Below are 11198 nucleotides of genomic sequence, written 5' to 3'. Positions count from 1 at the left end.
TTCTCTGCGGCTGTCGTGTGATTGCATGTGTATAGGATTTTTATTCCTCGTCGAGGCTGTGATGGAAATCCACAACGTCCATATCAGTCAGGCTGCATATCTCTTTTAGCCCCTTACCTCTGCTTCTTTTTAATAGCATTTCCTCTTCTCTTCTGCTCCAGCTCATGATTTCTCCTGCCTTCTTTTGTCGGTCAAATCGTAAATGACTCGTAGCTGTTGTTCTGGACTCTCTCCTCTCCTCTAGTCCCATCTCCTCCACTTTGTCAGCCTCGTCCTCAATCGATTGTGGCTCCCATTAATTAATGGAATTTATTTCTAATGAGCCAAACACTGATTACCTTGTTCCAGTAGTGGAAACAGCCTCATCTGTGGCTTCAGACAGTCCTTCAAACGCGAGGTCAAGATAATCAGGCTGCACAGCGCATCGCCGTTGTGAAGCTACGCCAGCGGCTCCTCGAGGTTTCGCATCGAACGGCTGGAAAAGTAGCTGCTTCTGGTGCCAACTTCTTCCTGGCAAACAAAATCTCAAGGGATTTTTGAGCATTTGGGGATTTTGAAATATCTCGCAAGAAAGGTTTGCTAGAGGAAAGAGGATATACTTTTGTGTTTATGTGTGTGCCAGAACAGCGAGCTTCCCGCTGTTGATCTGGTGATGCAACAGTCAGCTGGTTCAGACTTCTGCACATCACAGAGCAGAGAGCTGTCTCTTAATCTCGTCAGTGCCTTCTTTCCTGAACTGACACCGACTCCATAAACGATAGAATGATTTTACTTACCTTTATTACCCCTCACTCGACACAGCAGTGACATTTCTGTGCCTATTCATGCTTTCCTAGCTAACGTCACGGGCGGAGATAAAAACATTTATTATAGCTTAGTGTGTGTGCTTTTGGTGAGAAAGACTTAAAGGGGAACTACTGTTTAATTACAGGTAGACAAGCCGACCGTCGAGGGTGCACGTGGCGCTCAGAGATGACATCATCCAGGTCAGAAGACATCATCCGGGGTCTGTAGATTGACCTACAGACCCTGGATGATAATAACAGGTAACTCCGGACTCAACAGGGAATAGCAGTAGTGTACAATAACAAAATATTGGTGAAATGAATGATGTTCGCGGTAGATAATGCGTTCTTTAGAGGCTGTGTTTCGGTGCCCCAGTCACTCCCACTATATGGATACACGCAGATTTAAATATCTCCCGATTGACTACAAATGACACAAAAGTTATATGGGTGAGTAAACGATCGTATTTTATACCAGAAATAAGGTCCAGGTTGTAAAAAAACAGTAGTTCCCCTTTAACTTCTCATTACGTCCTACTTTTTCTGTCATGTAGCCATATGGCGCTCACACACACACACAACTAACAGCGCTGTGGATCTGGAACACCAGTAGATCCAATGTTTTGAGACAGCAGCAGTTTATATAATATTCTACTGCGGCCTGGATGACGTCTGTGTTTATTTATATATATTTGAGATGCAGGTGGAGATGCATATTAATGCCAGGTGTGAACACACATATTTCTGATCTGATCACCCAAGACGCATCTCTGAATACTCGGTGTGAACAGGGCACTTAGTGCAAGCGGCAGCCAGATGTTGAAAAATGCATTTGTCTCTCCAAAGTTATATTACGACTGCATCTCCCCAACACAGTATTCCAACAAATGCTGCCCATACTGTCTGAGTCACAACCTCCATTACACACTGTGAAAGGACTTATGACTCATCCCACTGTAGGTTAACTCAGAGCTCCGACTGGTTCAGCCAGGAGCTCAAGGTCAGAGCTTTATAATAAAGTGCAGCATCTTGAATCTTGACATAGGACTATAAGATGGACGTCTAGAGAGATAGAAGAACAGCACAAGGTGTTGACCTGGCCTCCAAATTCACTAGATCCCAAACTGACCCTCCCTTCAACCCATAATACCTAAATGCCCCCACTCAAAGACACCACAGGACACCCTCAGAGATCCATGTCCATTCTCTGATGAGTCCCAACTGTTTTGGAGGCACAAGGGAGACCTACACAATATTAGGAAGGTGGTCATAATGTTATGCGTGATCAGTCTATTCGTTGTTTTTTGTAGTGTGAACTCTACTTCTCGAGGATTTCTCATACGAAACACTTGAAAGTGTAATCAGGGCTTAGAGACACCACGATGAGCGCCTCTTTCAAAATCACAGAGGAACCCAGAGTAGTATTTGGGTGAGGGAGTCCCACTGAAGTCCTGCACTTTTCTCTAATCAGTGCTCGCACAAGTAGCCGGGTAATCCTTTCACTGAGCTCCTCAAATAGTCAATAAAGACAGAGTGCAGAGTAGAGGACCCAAAGACTGCAAAAGTGAGGTTGTTGACATTATTTGTAAGATGAGCGTTCAAGTGGGAATCTGAAGGGAGTGAATTTACGTGACAGTGAGAGAGCACGCTGGAATTGTACGTCCCTAGAAACGGTGCCTTGTCCTCGATCTTTCACACCGCTGTCTGGTTTCATTTGTGCGTACGTGTGTGCGCACGTCTGGGTAGGTGTGCGACCTTGAGGTAACGAGGTCCATTCAGATGTTGATTGCGGCTGCCTCTGTGGCGACGCTGCTGGTAATGCCGCGAACTGATCGGCTGCCAAGCCCCAAAAATTTCACCTCTTAATCTAAATCTCTCCCGCTTTTGTCTCCTCTTCCTCTCCCCTCTCCCTTACAGTCTTTGTCCCTTTCTTCTGGCAATCCATTCACGAGCCGGATTTAACCGCCGAGCTTGCTTATCTGTGGCTAAGCCTGTGCCGCTGTGTTTATGTTGGTGTGCGTGTGTGTGTCACTGCGCTAATTACACCTGTTAAAAGTCTTGCCAACCTTGTTGCCTAACTGTCCCAGTCATTACATCGGTGGCTGTAAAGGTCCATCCACATTCATTTGTGTTTTGCAGTCATTGTTTGCCGCTGTGTGAATGCGTGTGTGTGTGAAGAATATCTAAACCGATGTGTGTTTTTGTGCGTGCAGTTACTCATCCTGGCAGACACGGTGACTATTCTTTTCTTAATAACGGCAGTAAAGGTTGATTCCAACTACTTTTCTTTGTGTACAACTCTCATTTGTGTATATTTAATTGTCTATGCAACAACACGGTATTAGAGCTCCCTCTCCCCTCGCTCTCACATCCCCCAGTACACCCACACACACGAAAATAGAGCTACACCCCCCTCTCATAATTACTGCAGGGACGTTTTCCCTGGTTTTATTAGTTTTGGAGAGATTATGAGCACAGACGCATGTTTTGGGATCTGCCTATCTGGGAGGATTTAGCACTAGCACACATTATTAATATATGGAATAAGACATTGAGCTCTGCACTGCCCGTACTGTCACTGCAGCAAAATATGCAGCTGCAGGAAGTAAAGCCATTGTTATTTTTATTTTCTTGCCTATAAACCTTTAAATAACGGTTTCTAATGCAGTTTAATGTGCTATGCTGTAAAGAAAGAAATGGTGCTTCTGTTGTAATGGTGAAACAGCTATTAACATTATGCAACATACATGACGATGAGGGCGCTGACGAGGAGCTACAGTGCTGAATGCACGGTTGCAGTTACTCAGAATAGAAGAGGACACAGGTGTGAGTTCGCGTTGCGTTCGGTAGACGTGGAAATTGCAGAGCTCACCTAGCCTGGAAGCTAAGACGTACTTCCCCCGCCCGCAACAGTTTTGTGGCGTAGAAAGTTCATCTCGGGGTCGCTCACTTATATCCCGGCTAAGATCTGCCGAGCTAATCAAATCGTTTGGGTGGGCTTTATGCAATGGAGGACAGAACCTTGTACTCGCCATCTTAACCCTGTGGAGTTGAGTTTGTTTACAACAAAATAGCTCTGATTAGTCGTAGGACTATCCACTTTCTTTGTACTTGTATGCAGCTTTGAATGCAGCTCTGCTACTCCAGGCTAGTGCTCACCACTTGAAGCAGAACCTTGGTGCTCCATTTAAGCCATTGGCGTTGAGCACATTGTGTAGATGTTTAGCTAACACTCGCACGACCTAGCCTTATGGTGACTGCAGAATATCGGTCTTCGGCAGATTTAAACACATTTCTGTGAGGGCTTTAAAGCAGACTATGAATAATTTGTACACGCAAAGTAGAGAAATCATTTAAACGCAGTGTAATGTGCTGTAATGCTGAACATAATTCATGATAATTGCAGATGCACAAGGAATGCAACTAGTGAAAGCTATTAACTGCGGCGTTAAATGCATTGTGAGAAATGTAGGAAGTCAGATAATAACTTTGCTACCAGTTGCTGTGGTTCTAAAGTAATAATTCTAACTCCAGATGTGATGTTTGTTGTTCCCTTCAAGTCTTTTCATGTTACCACAGAAAGCTACTGTACCACAATCCGCTCAGACTGGATCCATGACACTTAACATGAATGCTCTTTGTTTTAGGAGATCGTTGCGTGCATGGCCTGTTCCTTCAGCTTGTTATCGTAATCTCCACTTAACAGAGCAATTTATGAGGAAAACCCTCTTATCTAATTGATTTAGTTAATGTTGTCCCTGTGCATAATCTGCCAACATTACTTTCTCCCATCTGGCTGACACAGACACAGACACACACACACACATACACATACACACTGAGTGCGCCACCCACTCATTTCATACCCATAATGATAATGATAATAACTTTCCTATCCCATTAATCACCGTGGTAACGCCACAGCAGCACACAGGCCTCGTTTTGTTTCTCTCTCTCTCTCTCTCTTGTCTTTCGTTTGGACGTCACTCCGCGCGACAGGTTTGCTCCTTTTCCACGGCACCCGGGATAAGTGCCGTCCTCCCCGCCGCTCGGCGCCGGTGCCAAAATATTTTCGGCGGCGAAATGAGAGGATTTCACATTGTCACCGTGAAAATGTACTTCATGAATTTGTGATTTGCAGAAGGCACACGGAGTCTCATAATATAAATTCAATATTTCCAACTGCAGCAGCAGCAGCGTCTAAAAAAACACAGCTGTGTTGTCCCTGAGAAGGAGTTGTCCGACTCTCGTCTCGCTTGTTATTTCAGCCACTTCGGTTCTGGTGGAATTTACTGAAGAATGCATTTAATGAAGGGCTGCAGCTAACAATTATAATCATTGTTTATCAGCTGAATCATTTGCCCAATTAGTCACTTAGTTGTTTTATATATAAAATGTCCACTGTCTGATTAATAAAGGTGTTGTTGTCACATGTTTTGTTCTGAAATAGAAATAGAAAATGTTGACATTTAGCGTACAAGGAGAGGATGTTTAATATGGATTCGATTAATTGTCTAATTGCTTTAGCTTGTTTGCACGTATATAATAAATTCTTACTGATGCAGGACATCATTGCATGAAGAGTTTTCTATCTCTGTGGTCAGTCGTCATCTCCTTTTGCAGGAAAATCCCAAAGGTCCCCCCTGATCGTTTGGGGTCCTTGCGCCTGTCTTCGTCGGGCCCGCTCACCGGTCCATCCACGGGCGACGGCCAAAGACCAAGAGGATAGACGGGTGGAGAGGGGAGAGGAGAATTAGTGAGAAAACGGATCGGTCTATATATAGAAACGGAAAAGTGACGGCTGGAAGCATGGAGAGTGTGGAAAATGGTCGGCTTAAGGAACATGACTGGGCCTGTGCTGTTGCCACAGTGACTAATGGGATACTAAACTTATTGTCGCCGCGTGGCATGAGGAGAGAGTGGGTTGATGCTACGAGTGTGTAAAACGATAAAGATGAGAGTGTGTGTGTGTGTGTGTGTGTGTGTGACGGAGGGAGTAGCTGTGGCGGGCGGAGAGTGAAATCACGCCGACAGGTATGCAAATGCGCGCGCTCACTTCTCTAATCGAGGATATAAGAGAGAGATCAGGAGGGATTAATGCAGCTTGTAATTATTGTTCTTGTGTTTGCTTTGCCTCCTCCCTCCCTCCTCTTCCTCGCTTTGACGAACACACATGCGTGCGCAAGCGAGTGACCCCTGTCCCGTTCTGCCTCGTTCTCTTTCCTCTAAGCTCTCAGTGACAAGGGGATTTTCCTTTAGCCTTTTTATTAAGATTGCTGTTATGTGGCGAGGAGAGAGAGAGAGAGAGAGAGAGAGGGGGAGAGAGAGATTGGATAAAAAGCAGAGGAGATAAAAAAAAAGGAAGATAAATAAAATTAACGAGGACTTAATGTGAAAGAGAGGACGGCAAGGCAGAGTAAGTAATGACAGAGATAGTACAAGAGAACAGTGGAAACATCTTGAGGTGAGGAGAGCGTACGGAGGGAACAAACAGACGCATCACTTATCTGAAAACAAGCTTGAGGGATGAGGAGCATGTGCGATGAAAAAATAAATTTCACCCTCAGTGACTCTAGCACACACATATATACGCCTCGCTTGGTGTTTGTTGTGTCGAACTTTTGTCAGATTCACCTTGGTTGGGTTTAGTTTTAAGCGATAAACCCTCGTGCATCCTCAGGCTCTGACAGAGATCAAACAGGGCAAGAGAAGAGAAACAAAGTTTTAAGAGAACCAACAAAACGCTCGTCTCATTTTTCATCTTCAACTCGTCTTAACATTTAAATACTCAAGTGTATTTACACCTTTATCATCGAGAATAAATAAATGGTAGATTAGCTGATCAGCGTGATCTCAGCCTGGTGTAGCCAGACTCAACATACTGTAATAGGAGTCTGCAAACATGCCATTTGATTGGGCATAACATTATGACCACCTTCCTAATATTGCGTAGGTCTCCCTTGTGCCTCCGAAACAGTTGTGGCTCATCAGAGAATGGACATGGGCCTTCTGAGGGTGTCCTGTGGTGTCTGGCAACAGGATGTTGTTAGTGGGGGGCTTTAAGGGGAGGGGCCTCTGAAGATCATCCGACAGATACGTGATCAGTTTGGGATCTAGTGAATTTGGAGGCCAGGTCAACACCTTGTGCTGTTCTTCATGTTTTTTGACTTGCTGTGTCAGGCTGCATCCTGCTGGGGATGGCTGCTGCCTTCAAGGAGTGTCATTGCTATGGGGTGGTGGTGCCTGGCCTGGTCTAGGTGGGTGCTACATGTCTAAGTAATATCCACACGAATGAATTCCAGGTCCAAAAGTTTCCCAGCAGAACACTGTACTGTCACAAGATGATCAATGTTATTCAATTCTACTGTCAGTGGTTTTAATGTTGTGGCTGATCAGTGTAGGCTGGAATCTAAAGCTGAATATTAGAGCCAGCTGATACCCCTCCAAGCGATGAAAGGAGAAGATGGTTGCCAGCTATTAAACCTTGGCTTTGACGCTTATCCATAGGTACTCGAGCTCCCGCGTAATTTTTGTCATCATTGTCAACAACAGTTCTATTTTCAGTGAAGTATCTGCAGTCCGTCTTTGATCCCTAGATGTTTATCCAGAATTAGTTAGTCTACATAACACTCTCCTGAGGCTTAAAGTCATCTCTGCAGCACAGAAGCTGGAAAATCTCGGTTGCGTGTTTTTTCGGCTTTGCATGTTGGGTGATAAGCTACACTCACATTTCCTCGCTCCTACGCACAAACTCTGTAAAACGGCACACGTGCCCACCACTGCTACTGAAAAACTGGCCTTTTTATGCATTCAAACAAATGAGTTCTCCAAAGAACACCCAAAAATAAAGCACAGACACAAGCACGCAAGCTCACTCGCAAAACCCCACGCGCAGTCAGCATCCTCACGCCATGCATCATCTTCTCTCGTGTTAATGTCACAGCCCATTAAAACCCTTGTAACCTCATTTGTCTCGTGTCCTCGCCTACGCAAAGTTTGACTCGCTCGTGCAGCACGCCGAGCACGGGAAAGAGAGGGAGAGAAAGGAACGTCTAACAACAAGAGCCTATCCTAGAAGACAAAAACACTGACATACAGGAAAAATAAATTGAAAGGAGGAGAACGAGGAGGCTTCGCTGCTGCAGACGGGATAGTATTAACCCACACCGACTCGATTGCCTGTGGTGAAATCAGTGTGCTGTTCTCTTCTGGGAAAACTCATGAACTTCACTTCACCTCTCTTCTTCCCAAATTATTCCGAGGACCGAAAAAAAACTGTCTCACCAGAAATGTTTTCAATCACGATAAGATTTTTTTGAGGGATAAAGCAAAAATAAAGTGAAACAGAGGGAAGTTGTGAGGGAATTACGCGCTGGCTTTCTCGCTCTCTCTCATTCTTAACCTTTGTGACCTTGGCTAGAGGCTTGATCCGATTTTCCCCGCATCGTATGACTCGTGCTGACATCCATACGTTGCACGCATACGTCGCTAACACGCCTGCGCTGTAGCTCCTGTCAAAAGATGCGTGCTTGGTCGGCTGAGTCTGTGTCTTGTGGTGATGCGTCTCCGAGTGCAGGTGCGTATGTAGAGGAGCGCGTGTTTGCCCTCAGAGTGATGGATGAGCCTCGGGCAGATCGATGTTCAGCACAGTCCTGCAGGGAGAAACACTCGGTGACCACCAGTAGGACTGACCTCACACACACACAGCGCTCGCCGCCTCCAGCTGTTTGCCAGTTGTGAAGTATTCTGGCAAACCAACTTCAAGGGCAAATGTGTTTTCATCTGAGTAAAATTAAAACAGCAGTTCATTTGTGCATTGCAGTTGTAGTTTCTGCCCCAGCAAATAATTTGCCAAACTTTTGCAACTTCCTTACCTTGAGTCCCTGGTTGGGTTTAGTTTTAAGCGATAAACCCTCATGCATCCTCAGGCTAAGTGTACCGTCCTGCCTTGGGGACTTCAGAGTCGACTGTTGTTTGCAACAGTCTCCTAAACTGAAGGACGATGAGGAACAGGTGGCTACTCTGCTGGGACGCATTTGCACTGTAAAAGCGTTTCCTCTGCCAGTGAATGCCCCAGGAGTCTGCGTAGTCCCAGAGTGGTGCATTCACTGACATCTAAAAATTTTAAAAATCCGTCTGAAACGTCATGAATTTTCTAAATGCTTCCTCTGTGCGTAGGAAGCAGCACTCTGCATCCCGTGGTGCAGATGTAGTGGACAGCTGTCGGTCACTATCCCCTTCAGAGCGCACGCACGCAGCTCTTAAAGCTAAAGCTTACTGGAGCATATTCAACATTTCGCGGCGTCTTATCCCGTTATTTGAAGGGGACAGCGGGGCTGCGTCCCTGACGTCTTTCTTTTCGTTCCGCTGGGTTGCGTTCGCCATCGCCTCAAATCTACACCGCGCTCTGGAGCACGGGCAGCACTTTGCGGCACTCTCTAACATGCTTGGACAGCTGTATCCACGGCCCAGTGGGGCGCATTTGCTATCACCCTCAAATCTGCCTAATTACGCATCTCATCAGCTCTTCAGCCACTCGATAGCTGTAATCCCAGAGCCACACACACTCATGCCCCGCTTCTCTGTCTCCACCCCTTTCTTTATCTCATTGCATCTTCTCCCTGCATTTCTTGGGGTTTTATCTCAGCCTGTCATTTATTTTCTTACTACATGTCTCTCTTCTCCTCTGCCGTCCCCCCCTCCCTCTTTGTCTCCATCTCTCTCTCTCTCTCTGTTGCGTCATCCTCCTCATCGCTCCTTTAATCTTGTCCTAGGAACCGAGCTCTGTGCACCACAGGCCAGCGCAACTTCTCCCCCCTCCCACAATAACTGCTCCCTCCTGGGTTCGCCTTGCTGCCTCATTGCCTCTTCCTCCCATCTCAACCCACACCGCCACCAAAGCCCCCTCTTCGCCAAGCCTGGAGCTTCCACGGATGCAGCCAATGATCATTCACGCATGCACTTTGAAAGACACACACACATATACATTCTTATGCGCATCCTCGTACCCAGCATGTCCTCATACACAGCACAACATCAGAAATTTTGCAGGGAACAACGCACAGACACATAGACATTAACACAATCACACAAAGATTTGACCAAGATCAGTTACGCTGGTTTCATCTTGATCCCTTAACTGAACTGAACTGGTAGACTGAAGAGTGGATTGAAGAAGAGGCAGAGAAATGATAATTAATAATGATAATTGATATATGCGTACATTTTGTTTGCAAAAAGCACTAATAAATTGTGCAAAAGTGCACAGTTCATTGCAGTATACCAAAACACAAAAGCAAGTTTAACAAATGAAACAAAAGGAAAAGAACAATTTAAGGCGAGTGAGGTTTTTATGTACTCAGACTTAAGGAAGGATAACAGACGGCTTTCCCTCATCTCCTCCTGTATGTCACTACACTAGAGTCAAAAAGACCTGCAAAGTCCTAGTCTTACGAACAAATACATACCTGCGCTCGCGCTCAAGTCTGAAATGAAATGTAATCATGTGCGCTTTAAAATGTGTAATTAAAATCTTATAATCCACTCCAACGCCCCCTCAAACACTCAAGTACTAGTGGCGCAGCAGGGCTTCAAATAGCACCTTGGTTCCTCCTCCTCCTCCTCCTGTTGCACGGCGTGGAGTGTTTCCTAGAGATTTATGTAGATGTCGTTCTGAAGCACAAGTCTTGCGGTTATTGTTAGAAAAACTCGATTGTTGCTGTAAATCCACATTTAACACATTGCTTGAGGGAGATACTAAAGATAAATGATGCATTTAATGAACAAATGACAGAAACAGCAGTTCCCCCGAGTGACCACTTGAGGCTGCGACATGTTTACAGCCTGGTACCAAAAAACTCTTTTGGTATTTATAGCTAATCACGACAACTGTACAAGGAGTTAATATTTTTTTGTTTGTAAAGCTTAAATCTATTCATGAATTAGGACATTGTTGCTTTGAGTGACAGCTGGGTGCGCTTACAGATCTTCTTCCCTAGGCGTCCCCACCAATGTTACTCCTATTTCCCCATTTTTGAATTAGCCAGGAGATGACGGCAGCTATTAACACCGAGCTTCAGGAATCCTATGAGCATTGGAAATTAACCACTTTGTTGTTATGTGCAGAAACGGTCCAATCAGAGTTGCAGTTTATATTTTTAACACTGATTCAGACTTTTGGTCGTTCCACTTTGATTCTGACATTTAATGACAGGGAAAAATAAAAAAGAGTTAAAGAAGGTAGAAATATGGAGGGATGGGAAGAAAAAATGCTCAAAATGCATTTTTTTTTGGTCTACATGAGAGATGTTATTTGTCGCCCCTTGCCTGCATCCTTTTAATCAGCACACTTCAAAAGGAAGTACGACACGCACCGGCACTGTAAAACTAAAGAAACGACTCTGGATTCAAAGC

The sequence above is a fragment of the Chelon labrosus genome (genome assembly GCF_963514085.1).
Source record: "Chelon labrosus genome assembly, chromosome: 1".
NCBI lineage: Eukaryota > Metazoa > Chordata > Actinopteri > Mugiliformes > Mugilidae > Chelon > Chelon labrosus.
Note: the sequence above shows the minus strand (reverse complement) of the source record.